Source organism: Lygodium microphyllum, chromosome 13 (assembly GCF_053477565.2).
Source record: "Lygodium microphyllum isolate KBCC chromosome 13, Lygodium_microphyllum_v1.1.10, whole genome shotgun sequence".
Taxonomy (NCBI): domain Eukaryota; kingdom Viridiplantae; phylum Streptophyta; class Polypodiopsida; order Schizaeales; family Lygodiaceae; genus Lygodium; species Lygodium microphyllum.
Window position 1 is genome coordinate 83,448,151 of NC_141147.1, and position 26,374 is coordinate 83,474,524.

The 26,374-nt window shown below is 41.2% G+C and overlaps 1 pseudogene; it reads left to right on the forward strand.

Moving 5' to 3' along the window:
* Positions 1 to 2,491: 2,491 nt before the first annotated feature.
* LOC148026851 (kinesin-like protein KIN-7E, chloroplastic) lies at positions 2,492 to 24,011 on the forward strand (annotated as a pseudogene).
* Positions 24,012 to 26,374: the final 2,363 nt, after the last annotated feature.

The following is a 26,374-nucleotide window of genomic DNA, read 5'->3' on the forward strand; positions in this document are numbered from 1 at the left end:
GGACCGCTTGGCTATGCTTAACCATACTCTATGCCAACATGAGACCTGTCATGTCGACCGGCATCGAGAGTTGGAACAATGCCATAGGGAGACGAAAACCTGCCAAGATCAGCATCATTCTGAGATGATGGCCAAGATGGACTTACTCATCAAGTGCATGGGCGCCCTCATCCCCACCATTGCACCCTCCTCAACTCAACCCAAGGAGCATGTTCCTCCCCGTGAGGCCAACCGCCCTCCTTCCTTGGAGACTAGGCCTAGCCCACAAGGTTTTGGTGGCACCCATGGCTTTCCCCATAGCACGTATGAGACGAGTGAGCCCTCCACTCGACATGATAAACCCATCCTTCCCTCCCCCATTACGAACCCTTCAAGCCCATCCTTCGGACAATAGCTCTCCCGTAATGGAAGCTATATGCATACTCATGGGAGTGGCTAGCAAGGGCCTAATGCAAATTTTGGGTAGCATGGAATGCAAGGTGTACATGGGCAGCATGCACATGGCAATAGGCAGCATGCACATGGCAGTTTTGGGTGGCAAGGCCCCAATGTTCAGTTTGGTTTGCATGTATTGCATGGACAGCATGGAAATTTTGGGCAGCAAGGCCCTAATGCAGGTGCACATGGGCAAGATGCACATGGTAATGGGCAGCATGCACATGGCATTTTTGGGCAGCAAGGCCCCAATACTCAGTTTGGTTCGCATGTACTACATGGGCAGCATGTTTATGGGCAACAATATGGCCAAAGTTTTGGTAATAGTCAGCAGCAAATAGATGTACATGAGCAGCAGGGCTATTATCACCATATGCAATATGGACAACATGAGTATCATTATGAGCAGCAGCCACATTGATATGACCTTCCATATGGACGGCATGAGCTTTATGGCGATGGGCAACCATCTGTTGTACATGAGTAGCAAGATGACTATGAGCAGCATGTCAAAACTATTATTGAGTTGGACAATGGTGATGAGCATGTGTGTAGATTGCTATCTAAGGCTAAATGCATTAGACACCTTACTACTGATACGATACGGAAACTACATGCTGTGGGCTTATGCTATCGATGTGTTAAGCTGATATCTTGTGATCATCCAGACAAATGTAGAGCACAGAATGCAAAACTCCTATGTGTATTTGAATATCATTATGCCAATGATAGGACAGATCTTGCTGAAGACCATTTTGATGTGGGTCCAAAGCAAGATGAACTTTCATTTAAGAAAGAAGATCATGTAGATCTTAAAGATCATGCTCATATTACGGATCAACAAAACATGTCCTTTCAAGAGACCCTTTAGTCTCTACACATGTCATACATAAGGGTTGATGCAGTACACTTTTTAGCTTTTGCAACCCCATGTGTTATTGACAGTATCCAAGCATAGACCAAGCTTAGTCATATGATGCTTATGGCAGACTCAATGCAATAGCTAGTGGTACTGACCATTCTAGCTTTACTTGTAGATGGTAACCCAATGCATGGAAAGGATAACCACTTTCCATTTGACCCGGTGGTAGTGCAGAGACCCACGCTTGCATGGATGACCTGTATGCTGGTGATGCTTACCATGCAGGTTATCCATTTGATCCCGGGGGTTGAAAAAAAGCTCTATCTACATCAGCACTCCCTTGATGCAGTCCCCTCACCTTGAGGCGGCAGCCTTGACTGAAGAACATTTTGATTTAGGCATGTTTTGCAATAGACAACCATCTGTTTTCAAACAATTTTGGGCCTGCATTAATTGCACCCATGCATGACCTACCTAGGCTGCAATTACGCTCAATGAGCTCCATTTTGACATGTAGAACATCTCATTTGGTGTTGCCCATGGCAAGTTATGATCAGTTTCCCACTGCATGCATGTTCGAGACAACATGCTGTCCAATGTTGTTCAACCCTTCTTATTTGGAATTGGTGCTTATCCTTGTACTAAGTTACCTTCTTCCCTCATGCTCACACTGCATACATGCAAAAACCTTCCAGGTCGGGATGGAATGTAAAGAATGGGATTAGAGGGTCTTACACAAGGTTAACACGGGGTTAGCACATGCGAATGTCTGGTTACACTGATGGGGTATTTAAGGTGTACTAGGACCTAATTAGGGTACCATTTGATAAAATACAAATCTATCTCCTCACCTTCACCTTCAGCTCCCATGGCTTCCTCTCTCTCTCTCCCCTCTTTCTCTCTCTTTTCCTATCTTTCTCTCTCTTCTCCTAGTCTTTCTCTCTCCTATGCTCTCTTCTTCTCTCTCTTCTGCAATCTTCTTCCTTCTCTCCTTCTCTCTCTCTCTTTTAGTTAGATTACTTAGGTCTCCTTCTTTACATCTACCCTACTTCCTTATGGAATCATGACTCTTCTCAAATTTCCTAAAATCCTAGTGATTGACAACCACCATCAATCAAATTTCCATCCATCCAATTGCGACTACCCCAAGCTCTCTTGCCAAAAAACCCCTCTATAATCTCATGATTAAAGACCATGGCCTTGAAAAAGAAACTTATGAAGATCACGGAGGCAAGAGTTGCCAATAATGTTGCGAACACAATTACTACAAACAGAATGACGAGTATCGGGATTACAAACGAAGCTGCAAATATCATCAACCAAGCACTCATCATGGATCCCCAGGTACTATTTTTTTATAAAAAAGGCAAGTAGTAGGCCAACATCCCATGAATTGGCAAAAAAACTACATTCGTAAAATAGGATTTTATTCATTTCCTGCATATAATCCTTTAAAGGAATTCTTAACTACAAATTGCAAGGGGTAACTTGGGTTTGTAAAAGATGAACCTATGTGAACACAATGAAGGTAATGTGTCCCTAAGAGACTTAATGTTTTTGATTTGTCTTGATCTAACAAAACCTCTAATGGATAATCATGGATGGTAATTCTCGATATATAAAAAACCTTGTGATGGAATTGTCGAAAGAATACTTTTCATAATTAGACTAACCAATATTTGCTTTATTGCGGGCATGGACCCACAAAACTCCAAGGGATTTGTTCTCAAGAATAGAATTATTGTTTAGTCTAAACTAAATCCTCAGGAGGGAAAATCCGAGAAGACTACTGGAAGGTATTGCCACTTACTCTAAGTTTTTCCTTGATATTATTATTTTTTGAAAGAAAAGATTTGTCTTGGAAATAAATTTGTTAAAATTTTATGCATTCAAAATAAGATGTTTGTGATTGCAAGTTAGGTACTAATCTTTCCTAAAATCATTAGGCTAAAAGATGGATGACCGAGAATAGATCGTCGACTGAGGCAGTATTCTGATGAGCACAGAACACCAATTGAGGCAGTGTTCTTGATGGCGCTAGTCCTCCCAAGGCCAGCGTGGATAAAACCTGCTCCAAGGGGTTTTCTTTTTGTTTCGTGTTAATGAGTATAGACCAATCATGAGACACGAAAGGTCTTGTCATAGGGAACTCTAGTCAACAGGAGGAGGTGAGGATACCAGGGGGCTCTAGTCATAAACTCCTTAGGCTCTTATGAACTGCCAACTATCCTTTGATTTCCTGACAGTATTCTGGAAGTTCCAATATTAGTTGAGGAACTGAACTTGGAAAGAATAATACCTTCGGGTTGACATCACTCTAAACAGAAAACATTGTACAATGTTATTTTTCTTAAAGGAACTTATTGGTCCTTGCCATAGAGATCTCCTCTTTGAGAAAAGGTAGAAACACCCTCAGGAGTAGGGAAAAAAATAAAAATAAAAATAAAAAACTAAATTGTTATGGGAGAAAAGGAACAAATTCCCTATCATAACAGGCCTCACTCCAAGAAATGATAGGGATACTCTTAGGCAGGAAGCTGACTATGGAAAAGGTGGTAACACCATGCAATCCCTCCATATTAGCACTTGACTATGGAAAAGGTGGTAACACTCTGCAAGGGCATACCTTTTCCATTACATGGTGGTAATCACTCTGCAAAGAACCTGACTCCTCTAGTAGACAAAAGCCCCTACATCCAAAGTTCCTGATCTATCCACTACCTCCCTCAGTATGCCCTTACATTAGCAAATATTGTTTTTCGTCATCAATAAGTCCAAGCCAGTCTTTATTGACCACCCATAAGTGACATAAGCATTCATCCTCATCGGATGGGGATGTGCTACTCTTTGTATTCATCAATAGAGCATGAGATTGAGGGTGGGTTGAGTGACAAATCTTTTTTCTTCAATTCAAATGAGAGGTAAGATGTGTGAATGGAGCATTGCATGCATGGGTTGGGATTGTCAATGCACAAATCATGATCTATTCATGTGCATAGTACTATAAGGCTCCATGGCCTTTCTTTTTGCACTCAACTACACATAAGACATACAAACCTTTGTTACTCAAGTGGGAGAGAGGATTACATCAATGGGTATGAGGAATTGGGTTGCCCTCCTATATCTATTAATTGAGCGTGAGACATAGGGGAGGGCTGAGTGTGAGTAATCTTCCCTTCAATCAATTGAGAGATGAGGATTGAGAGATGTTACAACAACTAGCGATTAGGTACATTCACGTTTTCCTATACACACATGGGACGGGCCTTTGTCACCACATTAGACACGTCATTTTGTTCTGTGCACTGCACTACAAGGCTCACTAGCCTTCCTTCTTGCACCTACGCAAGATGGGTTGGGATGCATTGAGGCACCATCAATTCTGCACATTGGCATACTCCCTCTAGTTGATAAAAAGTTGGTCTTTAATGCACGGGCTCTTTTCACTTCAAAAATAGTCTTTAAAATCCACTCTAATGGGGCACTAGCCCGAGTAGGAAAATGTAGCCGAGGCAGAGAAGGAGCCACAGGCAGCATGAGGTGGAGAAAGTGGGAAATAGGGTGGCTGAAGAGGGAGAGAGAGGAGGAATAGGAGGTGGGCAAGGGAGAGGAGAAGAGGGAGAGGGAGAGGAGGCCACAAAGAGCGGTGGCAAGGGAGGAGGAGGGAGAGGAACAGGAAAGAAAAAGAAGAAGAGGAGGAGGAGGAGGAGGAGGAGGGGGGGTGAGAGGGGGGAGAAGGAGAAGGAGGAAGTGGGCAAGGAGGATGAGGGAGAGGGAGACAATAGAAAGAAGAAGAAGAAGAAGAAGAAGAAAGAGAAGGAGAACAGACAGGTGGTTGGAGGGTTTTCTTTTTCTTTCTTTTGAATTATTTTATCTTTTTCTTAAAATGGTTGTTAGAAAAAAAAGGGTTAACCATAGACTTCCCCCTATCCCATGCATGAGCACAGAGCCTGTTTAAAATTTTTGAACGGCCAGGATCAAATAGGAACGGAGAGAGCATTGACAAGTCGCACATGACATGTTAGACCCAATGGTGCACATTATAAGATGAAAAACAAGCGTTCACACGGCATGTGAGGAATCCAACAAGCATAAAAACACAAAAAAATTAATTGGGGACCAACCGAACATTGAATGAATAGGTGGAAAGAAGAAAAAGTGTGTAGGGCTACTGGGGAATATGAAGACCCCAATGAATATAATATATTTTAAAGATTTTTATTTGAAAAAATGCTAATGTTTTATTAGACCTAATGAATAGGTAACTTTAAGATTTCACAATTGGCAATTGAAACTTTTTTCTTATTAGATTTTAGCTTTATGGGATATGCCCATACCTTATGTGAGTAATCATCAATGAATGTAGTCAAGTACAATGCTTTATAGAGTTTGGGTTCCACTTTTCTCACTGTGCATATGGGATTCAGGACAGCTCTTCTTCGAGCATACATCATTTGTCTATTTTTCAACACCCCCCTCAAATGATGAGTCTCTACCCTTGCTGGCTTTTGTCCCCCCTACATGTATACATGAACCAGGAGACTAGCTCTTTGGTAGCCTAGTCAAGTTAAGGCTTGAAACTTTACACCTTGGTAGGGTTTTTACATCCACTATGGGAACCAAATTCCTTAGAACAATCTATCAAAGTTGTTGATGGTAGTGGAAGTATCTTTTTCTTCTTCTTCATTCATGACTTGACCTTGGTGGTGGTCATTCTGCATATGTTGTGCTCTTTTTTTGTGAAAGCACTCACTGGCAATATGGCTAGTCTTACCACAATAATGACATTGCATCCGGCTTCTGTTTTCGGTGTTGAATCCTCGACCTCTTCCTTTGGGTCCAGTAGCTCCTTTGGTGTATAGGAGAATTTCCCTTGAGTTGGTCTCTTTTACATCTTTGTTTTTAAATTTACTTTCTCCATCAAGCAGTGAGTGCTCAATATCTTTGAGTGAGAGATTGGGAACATTACTTAGAGTGGACACAAGGTTCTCATATGGATCCTTGTTTACACTTGCAAGCAGTATAGCTATTGCTTCATCTTCATCAATATTCTTCTTAAGAGTTGCAAGTTGGGGTTTTAGGCTCTTGAACTTGTTAATGTGTGTAGTCATAGAAGTGTTGTCTTTGATATCTAGTTCATAAAACTGCATAAGTAGTTTTACCTTTGAGTTCTTTGCTTGGATACCAAACATTTTGTCAAGTTCCTCCCAAGCGGTTCTAGCATTTGTAATGCAACAGATATGATGTAGCACATCATCACTTAATCCTCAGGCAATGATGCCTGGTGCCTTGTTATTCATGTTCTTCCATTCTTTGCTTTTGGTCTGGTCTTCTTTAACGAACCCGTCTTCATCATCTTCCTTCTTGTTATTTGCATCATCTTCAAACATGTCCCACAAGTCCTTTCGCATCAGGTGATACATAGTTTTCTCCTTCCAGGCATGAAATTCTTCACCATTGAATTTAGCTATTTGCTCAAGCTCTGCCATGTTGCTAAAATTCACTTAACTAGCAAAAGATTGTATTTTAATGTGTCAAGAGACATAAGAGAATCAGTGTCAAATTGACACTAGTTGAGTATTAGTGGATACTAGTCAGTACTTGATCTGAACTTCATGGATGACTTATGAGCTTCCTCGGGTACTTCTCCAAGACTGTAATGAACTTCAGAGAGTATTGATCAGTGATTAAATTCACTGTTGATGACCTCAATGAAAAGAAATTGTGAAAAAGATCAAATTTTGTAGCTTTGGCTATCGCTTCTTGGATTAGGGTTTAGACCTAGGTTTGGTTTTTTCTTGATTTCCTGAGCTACAGTGGATCATTCTCAAAAGTTTTTTTAATGGAAATGTAGCTATCTTCAAGCTCTACAAAATCCTTATAATCTTTAAGATGATTGCATGGCGTGTTGGTCGATGATTGGCATCGATTCCCTACCTACGTTTTTTGCTCCTGGTTCATGTTTTTTGTCAATGCCTTGTCCTGTACAGCTCAATGATGGCTTCTAATGTGATAGGAAGAAGTGGCTTTAGTTAAGGAACAACTCTCTAGAGGAGAGTAGGTGAAGTTATGCCATGTAGGTGGAGATCAAGAAGCTCAATCAGAGATAGGTACAAATCTGGCTATGGTAGACATAGAACAAAGCCTGAGAAAATTGATAATGCTGAGCTTGTAGAAGGGCAATGCTGATGTTTCAAGTGATACAGGGAAGTTTCAATAGCAGAGGAACACTTCTCTTGAAGGAAGCTTGGTAAAATTTGGTCGATAGAGAGAGATATGGGAGATTCAAGTAGGTAGGGTATTGCTGGCTATGGCTGCCACAATGTTAAGTGGAGAAGAAGTAGTGGGAGATGAGGTCATGGACTTGTGATGAGCTAAATTGGACTCAAGTTGAGCTAAATGAGAGAAAAATGGAGCTATGCCATGCTCAACTATGCTCTGATACCATGTTAAACAATGTGGATCTAGAGCATGACACAAGCTATGGTGGATGAAAGATGAAGACCAAACTCATAATGACATGGACGAGTAGAGACAAACTATTACACAAGTGAATTAGGTTCCAAGATGGAATCTTGGACTCATAAAGACAATCTTGAGTAGGATTGACAATGACAATACACTTAACTAAAAGTACAAAGCATCATGACATTGTGTTCATTCCATAGTCAAGTACAATGCTTTATAGAGTTTGGGTTGTTCCACTTTCCTCACTGTGCATATGGGATTTAGGATAGCTCTTCTTGGAGCATACATCATTTGTCTATTTTTCAATAGTATCTAATTGTCATTAGAGTGAGGTTGCTGTGCTACATTGATGTATTTGATCTTAACACTGGGATAATACTGTGATCATCAGACTTGTCCTACGCTTTTCCTTTTCCCTCTTCTTTGTGCTTGTCATCGTGTATTTTATGGCAGTGTAGCATGATATGTCCTGCTTTCCCACAGTAATGGCATGCCAAATAGGACTTATGTTCATGAGACTTACTGCGAGACTATCCATGGAACTTAGAATGAGACTTTTGTAAGTCTCTACCACAATGGTCATTCTCACTCTTGCCATCATGGCGATCCCAAACACTCAAAGCATGAGAAGTATGAGAAGCATCTATATTCTTCTTATTTGTCTCTTCTCTCAAAAGTGTACCCTCTACATCAAAAAATGTCAACCATTCTCCGGTATATTTACACACATACTAGTATGGAATGTGTCCCAAGACTTAGGCAGTGTGACCAACAAGAACAAAGGTGGAAGATTGCCCTTAAAGTCAATACCCTATGATGATAGCTAGCCAATGATAGCATGAAACTTGCTCAAATACTGAGAAACACTGGTATCTTCCTTCATACAAAGATTCATAAGCTGCTTTAGCCAATATATTTGAGAAGCAGGGCTTTGCTTATCATAGAGATTATGGATTTTCTCTCGAAGATCCCATGCAGGCTGCTTATTTATAAAAACATTATAATAAACCTAATTGTTAGGGGCAAGATAATCGTGGACCTGCAAAGCTCATCTAAGTCATCCCATACATCCTAATGTTGACCTTTAGGCTTAATGCTCTTGCATTTGATCGGCCTAATTTGAGAGTTCTACACCAAAACCTACCAACTTTGTCTTCTAATAGCCATAATTGTTGCCATCAAACTTTTCATTGTTGAAGATGGCATTGTTGTTTGAATGATCAGCAATACTATAGGAAAAAGGGGCAACGTATAGAGCAAATAGGCTATTGTAATACCTACAACAAACAACCCCAAAACCAATGACAAAACAAGCTAAAAACAAGAGGTACATACCAAATAATGAGCTATTCACAAACTATGACCAAAATAGCATCAAATGGAGGGGGACTAATCTCATAAATAATACAATAGTTTGCAATTACAATATGCTAAAAATGAGGTACAATAGTAAGAAATCAATGCCAAATAGGGGAAATCATTGATACAAAACAACTTGTAGCGTGTGAGTAAAAGTTGAAGTAGCTTAAGCTCAAATGAAAATAAAATCCAAAGCTCAATGTAACATCCAAGTGTCAAGTAAGCAGCTCCCACTAGAACAAAAATCAGATGCTAGATGAGCAAACAAAGCTTAAATCCGCATGTGAGTGGCATCCAAGCATCCAATATATATCAAGTACATAGCCGGGAAGACCCAATAAAAGCTTCAAGACCATAAGGTCGTAGACCTATGAAGCATCCAATGAAGTAATTGACAACCAATGTCAAATATCCTAAGCTCAAATCAAAGTTCAAATTTATTCAATAGCATAATCAAGCATAGAGCTTCAATGTCATGCACCAATACATTCAATAGAATGCCCGAATAGAATGAAAGAACATTATGCATAGACTGTCCCTATTAAAAGCTTGTTGTCCACTATATGTACATCAGTAAAATGACAGTCATCAAGACTGAGAAAAATTGAGCTCAATCAAAGCCCAAAAGAATTTCGGGAGCATGACCAAGCATGTAGCATCAACCATAGACATCAATGTATCTTCCCAAGTAGTTGGGAAGCATCAACAAACAATAGGCATATGATTTCATTGATAAAATAGCATTTAGCCCTGCCTATTACAATAGTAAAAATGATAATGAAACTAAGACAAATATGGACCAAATTAGTCCAAAAGCATTCCAATACATCAGCCAAACATTCCCCAAGTATCCAGCATCAAATGAGCATCCTGGGAGCATCACATAAGCCAACAGTATGTGTGAGGTGCCTCCTCCAACAAACCCAAGAGGAGTCCTCTAGTAGTCAACTGAAATTCATATCCATGCACATCACCATCCCGTCTCCCCATGGGAAACCTTGGACTTAGTTGAACATGGGAATCTCAATTCTACTTCACAGGGGAAGCATGGACAAGTCACCCTTAACAACAATCTAACACCCACCTAAGAAAGACCACTTTGCAATCAATCAAAGGCAGGAGTGAGGTTAATACTGCACTTGGTTCAAAGAGAGTGAGAGATAGGGGAGAGTGTAGCTCGATCCCCCTACCTATAAGGTAAAATCTCAACTCCAGCCCCCTAAAATGGTGTTAAACTTAGTAACTAATCCTACAGGTATTGGGAGGGTCATGATTTAATCAGCTCTATCTAGTGTTGGAAAGTTATCCAACTTATCGAGTCCACCCAGCCACAGGCATCCAATCATCACGATGGAAGCCTCCCACTTTCCTCGATGGGTTTTCTTGGTTTTCTAATTAGCAAAGCATACTACCACACTATTTGGACATATAAAATCAACTTCCTTTTATTACTATGTTAAACTGGGTTCGTAAAACTCGATCTTTAACACATAACCAACAACTCAAAAATCAGATACTTTATTTCACCATCAGTCTGCACAGTGATACAAAATCGTATTTTTGTAGAAAGACACTGTCCAGCCTAGGATAGGACCTTCCAATCCCTCGAGATTGAGCTAAATCTGATCGCACTCCATCCACAGTCAACAAGGAATTTATTGGCTCAGAGCCCCTCAAAGCTTCCCTGAGCCTCCGGAGCCATCCTACATAATAGGGGTAATTACCACTTGGCCCTTTGCCCTCTCAGGTGCTCAAGTGATCAAAAATAAAAAACACCTACCTCCCTCAAGAGCATAGGACCCCCACCCGAAGATGAGTTTTCCGCACTCTGCAAGTGTTAGGGAGCATTGGGTTGGGTATCCCAATGTCCCGAACCACCACAATCCACAACTCGTCTAGCTATACAAGGCCGAAATCATAAGAGCCATAACTCATCATTCACAAATCCAAAAGCAGTCATAACCGTAAGACATTTTAACACAGTTGTCAATGCGATGCATAGAATTTATCCCCTTCATCAAATTTCATGTTCATTTCTAAAAAGCATTTGATAATACTAACATGCTTTTACAAGTCCAAGTAAGTTGTAACTAATCATGATCCTTTTCTTATGTACTAACTTGATTATCTCTGTTTGGTCATCCATCGCGATTACGAGTTACAACCGCAACCTCGATTTGTTGTGGGATGGCTGGTTCTTCGGTTTGAATGGGTTCGTGGTTAACTTTTACTTGTGTTTCAACATCGTGTTGAGTTCCCTCAGCAACAGCGACAACCACTTCCTTGTGTTGCGGAGCTCTCTGAGCGTGACCTTGCTGAGCATCTCGATGTCTCTTGGGAGCCATGGAAGAAGCTTGATGGGTTTGGGCAGTGCTTCCGCGTAGGGGTGGAGAGAGAGAGAGAAAGAGAGGCTAGGCTGATTGCAATAGAGCTTCATTGCATCAATAGCAATAGAGAGACATCTACATTGATTGTTGTGTGTCTATGTTTGTTTCTAATGTGACGATCTACCCCTGTTTATATAGTAACCCATGGTGGGGGGTAAAAAGAGGACATTTACTTTTTAGTGTTTTTGATGATGTCATTGATGATAAAGAGGGGATGCTTTCTTTTAGCGTTTTTGACGACGCCAGGGAGGGGCTCCATTTTCGTAGTACGAATATATGGGTGAGCACCACACTGCGCGCTGCGTGGCTAGGCAGGTTTCACTCCAAGGCTCACGACTAAGGCATAGACCTTGGCATACTTGGCAATGGGCTAGAAAGGCTTCGTTGGTGCTGTTGACTGCGCGTGAGAAGCTCCCACTAGCTTGTAGGAAAATCTTTTCAGGAGGTCACCCATCTCGGAAGTGTCATCACCCAAGTTCACTTAATTGCCAAGTGACTATCCATTAGGCTAGTTCTTCTTGTTGTTCTACACTACAAACATAGCTTCAATAAGCTAGTCCTAGGAGAGTTTTCCAAGTCTTTCTTCCATGAATTGGCATATAATACCTCATTAATAATAACAATTATCTTCATAATTAGAGCCAGTTTCATAATTAAAGTTATATTTTTAAAAAATGTGCAATCATAAATCAATTTTCTTTGGAATGTATATGCACATTGTTTATTAAAATAAACTAAGTAATGGAAACATTACATCATGACATTTTCCAAACGAATAGCATTCAACCTTGTTATGATAGCAGTGATATCTATGAAAAAACTAAGGTGCTCAAATTAGTCCAATAGTATCTCAAACCAATGACATATGTTCCCCCATATATATGGCAACAAAACATAGGTATATGGGCATCCCACGAAGCATACACAAGCTCCAAACATTGAAGATATGGTTGTTCCTATTTTATGAGAGCATGCTACCTTGGTTGCACAGTTAATAGCCAAAGCTCAATGTCTCAAAACCAATGCTCAACCACTCCCCAGTACTAGAGAGTATTTAGCCTTTGTCCAATACTGGGGAGTGGTTGAGCTTAATACTCTCTAAAATAAGCTTAGTGTAGGTTCAAGAATGCCCTGAGATAGATCCACTAAGTCTTGAGAAGTCCTAGAGTAATGAGAGCTCGATATGAACCTCAAGAGGTGGAGCTATGGCTGCCAATGATGAGACCCTGTTGTAGGTAACTCAAATGAGAGCTGATGTAATGTCAGATTGAGCTTGAGCACATAGAGAAGAAGGCTTTGATACCAGTTGAAGGGAGAAGCCCAAGAGGAAGCACGAGGAAGCAAAATCAAGAGAGGTGTGAGCTATGGTGGATGGAGAAAGAGAGCAAGAGAGAGAGAGTCAAGATGTGCAAACTCCAATAGTCACAATGTGTGACTAGCCTTCTCTTTATCCAAATGTCATTGAAATAATAAATAATGAAGCGACAATGATGGGTGTCTATCGCCTGCAGTGTGCAGGTGTGGGTACTGTCAATGTAGTAATACACAGGAAGCCACCCCTAACAACTATAACTAGCTAGGTATAGGTAGGTGCAACAAACTAAATATAATAAATGATAAGTTAGTGGCCATGTGAGGATCATAATGACCACCTATCTTATCTATACTTTGTATACATTTTATGGTGTGTGGAAGAAGAAGATATTAGAAAGAAAAGGGTTTGGCCTCCATCTCTCTTTTTGTGTTCTTGAGTAAGCTTCCTCTTATGTATATAGTGTGTGTTTGGCGCAGTAGCTCAAGTAAGTCCCTCCATCATGCCATTCTTGACATGGTATAAGAGCCATGCCACTGAGAGAGGCTGATTTTGAAGGTTGAAGTGAAGGAAAAGAAGTAAGGTTTGAGAAAGCAAGCAATGGGTAAGAAGCTCTCCCATTCTTCCACTCTTTCTCTTGGACATTGCATGTGGAGGCAATGGAAGTAGGGTAGAGTGAAAATCTCAGATTGCTATGAGATTTGGTGTGAGCAAAAAACTATATATTATGTAGATTAGTGATGCGAGGAGGCATATTCCACAGTGGATTCCGTGAGGTTTTGCTGTGGATTCCATAAAATGTTATTACCGGGGCTCATACACAAAGTGGATTCTTTGTGCAAGAAGTCGATGGGGATGCCTATCCTTTTCGGGTGTTTTGTTAATTTTATGTGTACATGGGTGATTCCATAGCGGGTGATTTCGCAAAATATATATTTAAATTAATAAATGTTTATGATTTTAGAGTGCGCACTCATAATAAATTAAGGTTAGGATTGATTTCTAACCAATTTATCTATGTAGCTAAAGACTACTAGGTATTCACTTTTGTCGGTTTAATTGTATTATTTTTCTAACAATTGTGAATGCTTCAGTTGATGTGTAGAATGAGCAGCGGTGGCATTGGGAAGCATTGGAGGATAGCGTGTATTCAAGTTATCGTCAATATTTTTGATGGGCGCGTATCTTAGGCATGGCGCCTATATTTTGTCATGCTTATTTATCAAAGCGCTTCATATTGATTTATTATTTTTATGCGCATGGACACACGATTTAAATATTTGTATTGGACATTGTATTTGGGTACCGCCTGACTTCTTGGGCGCCCATTAGCTTTAATTCTTTATTGATACAAAAGCAAACTCAAAAGCTAAAGTGTGCTATTTTGTAACTTGGGCTATTATTTGAGATTGAAGATGAATAATATATAAAATACATGCTTTGTGGAGTGCTCACACAAGGCATGGGGGGAGATTGCACTCAATTGGTCTCTTGTTCATGTCGTGCAAGCTTTCTTCATTGATTTGTGTGCAAAAAGTGGAGTTCTTTTGTTCTTGGGGACCTTCTGATGCTCACTATGTGCGCATACGATGACCGATTTGTGCACCAGTGGTATCAGAGCGAAGCTGAGATTGAGAGCTTCCAATCGCTTACCATCTTGCGCGAAGGCGGAGCTCCTGGAACGATCGAGCTCTACAGTCAGTTTCATTGCGAATGGTTGATACCAGTGTATTCCTGGCGGTCAAGAACCCCCTTCTACATTCTCTGATTGCGAAGGACCAGCCTCTGTAGGCGGAGAACCACGCGGATATCTCCTTCATCAAAGTCGTGATATACAGATAAGCAAATTTTTCCTCCATAGCCAAAAGCTTTCAAAGCTTAAACACAAAGCTTATTAAGCTTTATAATAAGCTTAATTAAAAGCTTTATACCACAAATTTCTGCGCCTACAGCGGTAGTATATACTGCCTGTCATCGACGCTGTCGAAGGGTTTGTGAAAGCAATGTCGCAACCACGGAGGACCTTGACAAATTTCAGGATAGAAGATTCAACATGTAAATAATCCTATTGTCCAATTTTCCACACAGCAACAAGTTCCAGACGGGTTTGTTTTTTGGTTGTGAGTGTATGCTCAAGCATATGATTAGGGAAAGCATCTTTCATAGAAAAAGTCAATTAATCCTTCAGATTTCATGATAGTATTACAATATGATTGGATTATGACAACTACACATGGCACTTGTAAGCTTCGTAAATCTGATTAATGTTAGACATCACAAACTCCAACATACATGTGAATGCAGGAAATAGTCGGGCTTCCAGAAAGCTTCCACACTTGCCATACATACTCACCAAGGCACTTGCCACAAATATGTCTGATGTGAAGCCCTTCTTTAATGCAACCATATGCAGCTTCTTGGCCTCAATAATATCATGTAACAGGGCACACACTTTGAAAAGATTGAGGAAAGTGCATTCATCTGGTTATATACTCTTTAGCTGCATAAGATGGAGCATTTTCAAGGCTTCACAACCTTGACTTTGTGCAATGTATCCAGAAATCATTCTGGTCCAAGAATATATAGATCTGTGTAGCATCGAGCATAATACTTCATAAGCATTTCCGAGTAAACCACAGTTAGCCAATGCTGTGATCAAATGATCAGCAAGAACTCCTGCGGGCCCTGGACTTGCTGCAAGCCTTCAAAAGGTCAATATACAAGTCTGAGCTAATATGTCGACTGCTCTCAATTTTATCTTCATGAAACAAGAGTAAGTCAACTGCTCTAGCAATTTGACCTTTCTTACACAAGAATCAAAGATCCTCAGCAAATTTTTGGTATCCTGTAGATCCTTCCTGGTTCCCAATAAGGTATGGATTGTCAACAATTCCTCTCTTTAGTTGTTCCAATTCATGCTTCAGGTTTAGGATTTTTTTCTGGTATTTCTTTATCAGTGACTTTTCATCAATTATCTTGTTTTGAGAGGCATGAATTTCCACATGTTTTGCTCTATGGGCGAATTTCAGAGTATTGTGAGTTTCTTCATTACTGCTGGAAGCTGGAGTCACAGTGCATATGAGCGATACGTGACCGTGCCCACTCAATGAGGGCTGCAGCAACCTAGTCAATTTAGAATCCCTGTATGGTATATATGTGGCTTTTCCATCTGTTAGCTTAGAAATAACAGTTCCCAACGTCAACAAGCTTTTGTTGATGTAAGAACCATCTTTGCGTCTCAGGCCTGTAGTTTCTCTTTTTGAAGCTTTCAGACCCTGCTAGATCAATAAGATTCAATTGGGAAAGAGTCACTTCTTCATCACTATAATTATCACCTCTTGGGCTGCTTTCAACTGTCAATGTAAAAATTGTATGGCTGCGGCTACTCAGAAGGTTGAAATTGTTTGATCCCACATGGCGATGTTCTTCTCCCGTAGCAATCAAAGAGAGACAATGAGCAGGAGAGAGAACAACTTCCTCCTTGATTCCCTCAACATATGTTCCCTGTGCATCTTTGCGCACTCTGAGATCCCCTTCAGAGCTCCCCTGTTCTCCAAATTTTCCGCAGAGCTCCTCTGTTCTCCAAATTTTCCGCAGAGCTCCTCATTTTCCCCAAGATATGCTTCGCTATGTTTCCTTAATCAATCCCCTCTCCTTCAAGTCGAAGCATACTGCTACTTTCGAAAGTTTCTTGGCCTATGCCAGTGCCTACTATTTCCACTCCACCTATTCCTCCTGTTCCACGACCGATGCCTACACCTTCTGCTCCAAAACCATTTGCTCCATCGGTGCCTACTTCTCTTGATGACATAATCAAAGGCATCACAGATTTGACACTAGAGTCAGTTAAAGCGGAGTTGGTGGGAAAGTTGAAGGAGCAGTTTGCTTCGACTACGCCTACTACTTCTTCTAGTGCTCCTACTGCACCTAGGAGTGCTCCTAGTGCACCTAGGAGAGATCGGAGATGTATTTGGTGTGATAGTACGGACCATCAGCATTGCAGGGATTGTGAATCTTTTCAGGATGCAAGGAGGAAGAATTTGGTATATTGGGGGCAAGATGGTAAGATTTGGTTGACTGAGACAGGAGCTCCACTTGCTACCAACTTTGGTAAAGGTGGAATGAAGAAGTTAGTGGATGACATGGCTGCGCGTACATCTTATGTGACAACTAGAGGTGATGCTTCTGCATATGGAGTCCAGATTGAGAAGGGTTCAGAGACTCAGTCAGCGCTATGGACTTATGCTATGGAGACTGCAAACAAGGGGAAAATTCAGCAAACTGTTTTGACTAGTGCAGGCTCTAGCATCAGATCAGAGACAGGTTGGGACTCGCCTGTTGACAGGTACTCTATTTATGCTTATTTGGCTAAGTCTCATGGTGCAGATGTACTTGTTGAGGAGAAGCATAAGAGGGATGAAGAAAATCCAAGTGCAGCTAAGAAGACTAGAGGGGGTGAGTTTGTTACTCCACCTACTGTAGGACCGTCTTCAAGACCAGGGCCAGATCGACAGATGGAAGATGCTCAAAGGAGAGAAAAGAGGCAAGAGTCTAGAGAGAGAAAGCAGCCAGGGTTCAGATTGATGTCCGATATTGAGACATCTACAGACATGAGGAAAATCTTTAATGATAAGATACTTGGCAGTGAGGTGACTTTTACTATTTCTGGGATTTTGGGCATCTTGAAAAGAGAGTTTTAGGATCAGTTTCAGGAGGTCCTGAAGAGGAAAAGACATGCATTGTCTACCACTGATATACAGGGAGTTTTGATTGGAGAGTTGGATGAGGATGAGGATGAGGTTATGGTTGAAAATGCTTCTATTTTTCTGCAGGTAGAGAAGAGGGTTCAGCCTATGCATTATGCTGAAATTGATGAGCATGTCATGATACCACGTAGTCACTTTTCGCAGAGCCATTGGGCTAGGGCAACTACAGAGACGATGGTAAAGATTGGAGAGAAACAGGTGCCTTATGTTGCATTGGTGGATCATGGTTCAGAGATTAATCTCATAGTTCGTGGAGTTTATGAGAGTAATAGATGGCCTATGGATGTAGAGCATGGGTGGTGTATGAGAGCCGCCAATAACACTGCAAGTGAGTTGTATGCTGCCTGTCCTAGTGTCAGGGTTTCTATTGGTGATGTAGAGGAGGATTTTCATTTCTTTGTGCAGGATTCATGCTCTTATCCCATAATTCTTGGTCAGCCATTCATTACAGAGATGCGCATGGAAACAAAGGTCATGGATGATGGATCTGCTTATGCGCGGATTCGAAGTAAAGATGGTATGAGAGCAGTTCAGTTTATGACTGTATGCGTGAACAATGTTAGAAACAGAGATACTCTCAGAGATGCACCTTTGCCCACTGTGAGGGATTTGGGTTTTCATTAGGTACCGCCATTTCGCGAGACGACAGTGGTACAGAGGAGAGGAGATTGGAGTTCTCGCCTCCTGGCAGCGGTGTTTTCTCCTCCGGGTTTGTTGGGATTTCAGCAAACAATTTGATGAGCTATCAGAAGACTTCTAGGTTGCCTAGAACTGCCAGGCAGTATATATGCAGGAAGGAGAAAAATTTGAAAAATGCAAAAATTTTGGAGGATGATGAGCACATAGATGGGATGTATGACAGTGTGATTTGTGCAGATACGATGACAGAGATGGGAGATATGGTGAAAACTAATGTGTAGAATTGTCATAGTAATGTATTAGTGCAGTCCCTGGACATGTTTCATGAAATTGCAGATTTTATGTCACAGATTGAGTTAGAGGCTGAGGTAACTCAGCAAAGAGTGTTGAGTGCTGAAGAAATTCAACAAACAGAGTTTCCAGCTAGTTATGATCAGCTTTCAGAGAGACAAAGGGCTGCAAATTTTCAGCCAACAGAGTTTACTGCTGAAATATTTCAGCATTCAGAGTTTGGGGCTCTTCCTATGCAGTCCATAGAGCAGAGGGCTAAGGATATTCAGCCATTGGAGTGCAGAATTGCTGATTTACAGCAAGGTTTATGTAATGCAGAAGAGCATAATGAAGCCAGGGTTGACACGAAATACAAAACTGTGGATAAGAAGGTGAAGCCGGTTGCTGTACCGCTTCCACCTGACAGTGATCAGCAAATAGAGAGGGCTGCTAAACAGAAAATTTTGAGGAATCCGGAGCATATTGGTCATAAATTTTCAGCAGAGACTCTTGCTAAATTGAAAATTGGAAATGGTGATTTCTTGTTACCCATAGAGAAGCAATGCTTTCAGGAGATGCTTGAGCGTCATGGAAGGGGATTTGCTTTTTTCCCACATGAGATTGGATGTGTGAATCCTGATATTGTTGCTCCTATGGTCATTTTTACTATTCCTCTTATCCCATGGAATCTCCGACCTATTCCAATGCCTAAAGCACACTTGCCAAAGCTGATTGATTTATTGAATGAGAAAATCAAGATGGGAATCCTTGAGCCTTCATTTGCACCATACTCAAACAGGTGGTTTACAGTTCCAAAGAAGAATGGCACTCTTCGATTTATTCAGGACATGCAGCCAATGAACAAAGTTACTATCAGGAATGTTGGTATAGGTCCAGTTGTGGATGGGTTTGCAGAGGCATTTGCTGGACGTGCCATCTATTCTCTAGGTGATTTGTATTCAGGATATGATCAGTTTCAGCTGGCTTTGGAAAGCAGGGACATAACCACCATGAGAACTCCTATTGGGCTTGTCAGGATGTGTACCTTGCCTCAAGGTGCCACTAATTCTGTTGCGCATATGATGAATGCCATGCATAAGGTTCTTCGTGATTACATACCTCAGCTTACCATGCCTTTCTTGGATGATGTGCCCATTAAGGGGTGTGTAGAAGAAGAAAAGAATGAGAGTGTAAATGAGCAGGGATGCAGATACTTTGTGGCTGATCATATTTCAGCATGTGAGAAGATTTTGGCCAGGTTAGAAGAAGTGAACTTGACACTTTCAGGGCAAAAATCTGTTTTTGGAGTGAATGAGGTTGTCATTGTTGGGCATATGTGTGGATATTATGGCAGGAAACCCTCACCTGATAAGGTGAATGCTATAGGCAAGATTGCAGAGTATTGTTCTACTACTTCAGAGGTACGGAGATTCATTGGTGCTTGTGTGTTTTATATGATTTGGATACCTCATTTTGCACACATAGCAGATTGTTTGTATTAGCTACTTCGAAAGGGGTAGAAATTCTATTGGGATGAGAGCCACACTAGAGCCATGCGGAAATTGAAGAAGTTATTGCAGAATGCTCCAACTCTCAGGAAAGCGGATTATAATTGTGAAAGGCCTATTGTATTGACAGTTGACACTAGTCCAATTGGCATAGGTTGGGCTGTGGGTCAAGATGATGCAGATGGAAATAGGTATGCTATTCGGTTTGGGGCGAAAGTCCTAAACGAGAGACAGAGGAGATATCCGCAAATCAAGAGGGAGCTATTGGGGATTGTCACGGCTCTCAAATGTGACAAGGAGTACTTTATTGGAGCTTCGGTTGTAGTAGAGACAGATTGCTTGCCATTGATTGGTATGATCACGAGTTGCTCTACTCCGGATATAGCTATGCTGAGATGGATTGCATACATCAAGTCATTAAATCCGGAATTTAAACACATAGCAGGGAAGGATAATCCAGTGGTAGATATGTTGTCTAGAGCCAGATATGATGATGAGGAGACTCTACTTGCAGAAGAGGATGATGCAGAAATTTCAGCCACTATGGTTGATCATGTTTGTCATGTCTATGATATTGTGGCTTTCACATAAGAACTCTATGTTGGAGATTGGTTGCAGATTGGCAGGTACCTTAGTACACTAAGCAAAAGAGATGAATGGACAGATGAAGAGTTTAAGAAGATCAGAAGGAAAGCCTATGGTTATTTTCTCAAGGACGGATTTCTTTGGAAGCATCTGAAGAAAAGAGGTGGATTACCTTTGCGGGTTGTCTGTGATAGAGAGACACAATTACAGGTGATGAGGGAGTTTCATGAGAGTCCTTGGGCTGGTCATAGAGGAGTGTGGGCTACTTATGAGAAAATCAAGGAGAAATATTGGTGGAAAGGCATGTACAGAGATGTTTCTCACTTTGTTGAGACTTGTAGAGACTGCCAAATGTATTCAGTAGTGCGTCATCGAGATGAGCTTCATCCGACCTATCCGTTATGCATTCATTATAAGTGGGTAGTTGATTTGGTTACCATGCCTATGGGTCTATGGCAGATGAGGTACATTGTTTTGGCTAGAGAGGATCTTACCAATCATGTTGAGGGCAGATCTTTGAGAACGAAGACCACTAGTGCAGTGTGTAAGTTCTTATTGGAGGAAATATTCTGCAGGTATGGTTGTGTGGGTAAGATCATTGTGGATCGTGGTGAATTGGATGCAGATGAAGCTAGGGAATTTTTCTCTCAGCTAGGAATCAAATTGGCTTTAACCACAGCATACAATCCAGAGGGAAATGGAAAGAGTGAAAGAGGGCATCCGCCGATAGTGAAAGCATTAGCCAAAGCGTGCATAGGACGGATTGGAGAATGGCCGAGACTTCTACCATTTGCTTTGTGGGCTGATCGTACGACTCATAGTGTTACCACAGGATATATGCCTGCAGAGTTGATGTATGGTCAGAAATCGGTTATGCCGATTGAGACTTGTGCTTTGACTTGGTCAGTTTTACCTTGGCAGGAGGATTTGACGAGAGAGGAGCTCTTAGCTCTTCGGATTCGGCAGTTGGAGAGGAGACCGGAGGATATTCAGCTAGCTATTGACAGGTTGAAGGTTGCTAGACTAAGGAAAAAGGACAGGTTTGACAGCAGGCATCGTTTGCGGTCTAGAGCAATAGAAGAGGGAGATTGGGTATTGGTGTTTGATAGCAGCCTTGAAAATCAGCATACTGCACTTCGGAAGATGGTGAAAAGATGGTTTGGGCCGTACATAGTCAGACATGTCTTTGATAATGCCACATATGAGCTGACAGAATTGGATGGGACAGTGCTTAAAGTGCCTATTGCTGGAAAAAGAATCAAGATTTTCAAGAAAAGAGATGATGAGGATTATGCATTGGAAGAATTTTCAAGAGAAGAGCAACGACAAGAAACTCCAATGGAAGAGACAGATGATATGACAGATAATCTTGTTGATCTACCAGAAATGCATAATGAAGAGATTGATCTGTTTGTGGATCTTGATGATAATGATCATGGGTAGTTGGCCCATCCGGAGGATGCGCAGGATTAGAGGGGGTGGATGTCGTATTGCTGCACATTCGAGGTGTGAAAACCGCCCAAAAGTTGTGCGTGTGATTTGATACTTTGTACATACTTAGTTGTTATGTTTGCTCTTTTATTCTATGCTGAAGACGGAGAAGAACAAGGAGTTTTGGTAGACTGGTAACTCGAGATGCAATCTCATGGACCACTTTGATTGTGACCAAGGGTTTGTTTGAAAGCCTGTGGCAGTATAGGAGCATTCCCAATGGGCCAAGAGATACATGCTGAGATCATCCTAAGGGGCCTAGAAAGAGACCCTGTTGTTGGTGACATGCTCGTGGACATGTATGGAAAATGTGGCTTTATCAAGGAAGGACGAGAAGCATTTGAGAAATTGATTGTCCATGATGTTATATCGTGGACAATAATGCTAGATGCCTATGTTCATAATCGTGAAGGTGATATGGCTATGCGATGCTATGAGGAGATGCAACATCAAGGGGTGCATGCCAATTCTATTACATATGTTATCTGCTTGAAAGCTTGTGCAACCATAGGAACAGGACAAGGTGGTAAGCCTGAATTGTATGATCCAGACAAGCCGTTGTAGACCAAGGAGCAATCTGATGCAAGTGCAAGACTAAGGAGACTGACATCTCTGAGGAAGGGATATGATGATCATTTCTGGGAGGGAAATGCTCCTGATCTTCACCCTGTACGGACTCCTGATGCTAGTAGTTCTGACAAGTATGAATGTTTGACATTGATGGGCGGAAGTTCTCAGAGTCAAGCGGCAGGGCATTCTGTGTGGGATCGTATTGGGCCTGTTGGTTGCAATGAGGCCAAATCTGAGGGATGCTAATTTGGTGTGGAACGAAAAGGAAGGAAAAAGAGGCTTTTCTGGGGAAAAAGGAGGAGCTTTTTTTGAATCAGAAAAGGGGGGAAATATACGGTACTCTGCGGCTGGACGAGGAGGAAAATAGACTAATGAGGAAGAAAAAGGAGGGAGCTTTTTCAATCGGGGAGATATACTGTACTCTGCTGCTCGATAAGGGAGAATTATGCTCGTGATGACAGAATTTTTCTGAACTACTATAGATAAAAAAAATTCTCCCTTGCGACTCTTTCTCTCTGCTACTTCGATTAGCAGTATGCTTCGACTTGAAGGAGAGGGGATTGATTAAGGAAACATAGCGAAGCATATCTTGGGGAAAACGAGGAGCTCTGCGGAAAATTTGGAGAACAGGGGAGCTCTGAAGGGGATCTCAGAGTGCACGAAGATGCACAGGGAACATATGTTGAGGGAATCAAGGAGGAAGTTGTTCTCTCTCCTGCTCATTGTCTCTCTTTGATTGCTACGGGAGAAGAACATCGCCATGTGGGATCAAACAATTTCAACCTTCTGAGTAGCCGCAGCCATACAATTTTTACATTGACAGTTGAAACCAGCCCAAGAGGTGATAATTATAGTGATGAAGAAGTGACTCTTTCCCAATTGAATCTTATTGATCTAGCGGGGTCTGAAAGCTTCAAAAACAGAAACTACAGGCCTGAGACGCAAAGAGGGTTCTTACATCAACAAAAGCTTGTTGACGTTGGGAACTGTTATTTCTAAGCTAACAGATGGAAAAGCCACATATATACCATACAGGGATTCTAAATTGACTAGGTTGCTGCAGTCCTCATTGAGTGGGCACGGTCGCGTATTGCTCATATGCACTGTGACTCCAGCTTCCAGCAGTAATGAAGAAACTCACAATACTCTGAAATTCGCCCATAGAGCAAAACATGTGGAAATTCATGCCTCTCAAAACAAGATAATTGATGAAAAGTCACTGATAAAGAAATACCAGAAAGAAATCCTAACCTGAAGCATGAATTGGAACAACTAAAGAGAGGAATTGTTGACAATCCATACCTTATTGGGAACCAGGAAGGATCTACAGGATACCAAAAATTTGCTGAGGATCTTTGATTCTTGTGTAACAAAGGTCAAATTGCTAGAGCAGTTGACTTACTCTTGTTTCATGAAGATAAAATTGAGAGCAGTCGACATATTAGCTCAGACTTGTATATTGACCTTTTGAAGGCTTGCAACAAGTCCAGGGCCCGCAGGAGTTCTTGCTGATCATTTGATCACAGCATTGGCTAACTGTGGTTTGCTCGGAAATGCTTATGAAGTATTATGCTCGATGCTACACAGATCTATATATTCTTGGACTAGAATGATTTTTGGATACATTGCACAAAGTCAAGGTTGTGAAGCCTTGAAAATGTTCCATCTTATGCAGCTAAAGAGTATATAACCAGATGAATGCACTTTCCTCAATCTTTTCAAAGCCTGTGCCCAGTTACATGATATTATTGAGGCCAAGAAGCTGCATATGGCTGCATTAAAGAAGGGCTTCACATCAGACATATTTGTGGCAATTGCCTTGGTGAGTATGTATGGCAAGTGTGGAAGCTTTGTGGAAGCCCGACTATTTCCTGCATTCACATGTATGTTGGAGTTTGTGATGTCTAACATTAATCAGCTTTACGGAGCTTACAAGTGCCATGTGTAGTTGTCATAATCCAATCATATTGTAATACTGTCATGAAATCTGAAGGATTAACTGACTTTTTCTATGAAAGATGCTTTCCCTAATCATATGCTTGAGCATACACACACAACCAAAAAGTAAACCCGTCTGGAACTTGTTGCTGTGTGGAAAATTGGACAATAGGATTATTTACATGTTGAATCTTCTATCCTGAAATTTGTCAAGGTCCTCCGTGGTTGCGACATTGCTTTCACAAACCCTTCGACAACGCTGGCGAGGACATATTCATGTCCTTTAAATCCACGCTTGATCAAAAAAGCCTTAAGCTCTTAAGTCCTCCAAGTACTCCAAGCCTCCTTAATTCTGCAAGTCACAAAGATCACTAAAGACTTACTCAACAACTATTTAAGAGGCAGTTCACACGAATCACTGTATTACTCCATGGTAGACCCTATTTACACTTGCAGACTTGCTGAACCAGTCTCAGCAATAACAGAAGTTCATACGCAGGTCATACGCAGATTATACGCAGTTTCTACGCAACATTATTCTTTTGGAAGATGGTTGTGACAATGAATTCTACATACGTAAAAGAGAAAGACTACAACAGCCAAACAAAATTTACAAGCCTTGTATACCCGCCTTTGAGCTACGCTCATCCCGCTAATAAGATTTCGAGAATGTGAGGTCTTTTGGATTTTGCAAGATGACTGAACAAAACATGGATGATCTTATGGCTGAAGGTGATTTACCTAAACCAACGATGGAGCAAAAGTTGGATTTGATTATGATGAAGTTTGAAGAAGAACAAAGAGCCCGACAAGCTTTGCAAGTTCAATTGGCCAATTTGCAACGTTCTACCACCGACCAAGATGGATCGCAACTCGAAGATCTTATGCGACATACCATCGATGCGACACTTGAAGCCCAATCCATTTGCAAAGAAACAAAGATAAGTAAAATAAATTTTAAATTTCGTACTTTCAATGGATCACACGATGGAAAGACTGTACTTGCTTTTATCAGTCAATTTGATGATTACTTCCATGAAGAAACATATGCTGAGAAAGACAAAATTAAATGTGTCACTAACCATTTAGTTGATCGAGCATCCTTATAGTGGACTATGGTCCACAAGAGTGTTGATTGTCCCACTACATGGGAGACTTTCCAAAAGAAGTTTTTGTAGAATTTCCTTCCTCCTCAATTTCATGAAAAAGCCATCAAGCAATGGGATCTTCCATAACAAAGAGATCGCAAACCTATTTTCCAATACATTGAACGTTTTTGGAATGCCCTACTGCAACTACGTATGCTCAAAGATGTACCTGAAGCAACTCATAAACGCAAGTTTATGTCTGGCCTACTTGGACATTACTATGCAGAAGTCAATATGTTCAAGCCAACAACCCTTGAAGATGCAATTTCCTTGGCCCATGACACTGAAGACAAGATTCGAGGAAGAGACAAGAGACCACAACAACTTCCAACTAATGGTAACTATGGTTCTAAACAATTCAATTCAAATTTTTGAAGATTCAATCAAAGTCGTTTTCTTCCATCTTCATTCCGTAAATCTTGGACACGACCACCTGCCTTGCCATCAAACACCAATCCAAACCCTAAGCCATCCTCGCAGTCAAATCCCAACATTCCTAAACTTCCTGCCATTACCAATAATGTATCTAAAGCCAAACCCATAGTTTGTTACAAATGCCATCAATCTGGACATCTAGCAGCCAATTGTCAAGCCAAAAAGCCACCTATCCATATCAAGTATCTGGGATCCATCGAA